The sequence below is a fragment of the Heteronotia binoei genome, chromosome 15, assembly GCF_032191835.1.
Source record: "Heteronotia binoei isolate CCM8104 ecotype False Entrance Well chromosome 15, APGP_CSIRO_Hbin_v1, whole genome shotgun sequence".
Taxonomy (NCBI): domain Eukaryota; kingdom Metazoa; phylum Chordata; class Lepidosauria; order Squamata; family Gekkonidae; genus Heteronotia; species Heteronotia binoei.
The window spans coordinates 58,729,712-58,731,027 of NC_083237.1; positions in this window are offsets into that span (position 1 = coordinate 58,729,712).

The window sequence follows — 1,316 nt, forward strand, 5'->3', positions numbered from 1 at the left end:
CTTAAGAAAGAAGCAATAAGAAAAGAAACAAAATTGTGACTTGCGACCTTTTGCACAATCTGTCCGAGAGCTTCCTTCCTCTTGGGCTCAGATCGTGGAAGAAAGAGGTCGTGGAAGAAAGGCATCTCTTCACCCCAAACTATCTTCTCTCAATTTTAGCTCTCCCTTCAGGTCCTTATATAAGTGACAGCCCAAGTTCTTTTCTCACATGCTGCTCTGCAAGACAAGGGGAGTGGAACAATCCCCGAAACTCCAGCAGTCGGGTTGGCAGGAAAGTTGCGAGGGGTAAATTGTTGACATATAATAATTACAAATTCATATAGAATAAGAAATAGAATGCATTGTATTATTTTTGTTTAAAGAACGCCTCTACCAGCAAGGATAGCTATCTTCTCCTTTGTTCTGGTTTGGTGGAGCGGTTAAGCGCGCAGACTCTTATCTAGGAGAACCGGGTTTGATTCCCCACCAGGCTCGTAGCCATGGGGGTAGGGGGCGGTGTCTCTGCAGGTCGCTCTAGTAGATACAGTGCCCTCATACTTCCACACACATGATGCCAGACAAACCTGCTATCTGTGATAGGGAAAGAGCTCTTTGGGTTAGGCTTCTTTCTCTTCCTTTGACTGTAACCTGAATGTGAAATGGATCTACTTGAATAAATGTACATTTACTTTTTTGCAATATATTTCTTGATAGATTTATTTCCTGCACTCAGTATCCTGCTTCTATGGGCAAACATATGGACTAAATATTCCAATAAGAAGTTCCAGTCTCAAAACGCAAAGTCCAAGCCCTCCTCCATATGGCCCTGGGGGACTCTGGGGTTTAACCCCCCCCCCCAACTTTCATGCCAACCTCTCTGCTGGAGTTCAAGGACGAATGCTGTTCCTGTTGAGTCCAACCAGGATTCCTTTGGATTCTGGCCAAGCTCCAGATAGAAAGGGAGTCTTTTAGCAGCTTGGGAGGCACAACATTTCTTCAGACAAAAGGTGTCTGATGGGACTCTTGGGATGGGGCTGATAGAGCCCAGCATGTGAAGAGAGAGAGGCAGGCAGCTGTGACGGACTCAGGAATTTAGCCCGAGAAGCTGGAGAACAGGCTTACAGCGACTGGCTGAGACACTACCATAATGTTGCAAAATGAAGAGGCTTGGCAGAGAATGCCTCAGGGGTTTGGAGTCTTCAGTGAGAGAAGTCTTCAGAGAGAGTCTGGAGTGAAGACTGTGGGCTTAGGCTGGTCAGTTGTGAGAGCAACTAGACAAGGAGCGGAGAACAGCCAGTGCGGCTGAGTTCCTAGTGTAGACAGAGCTGGGCTTAGCT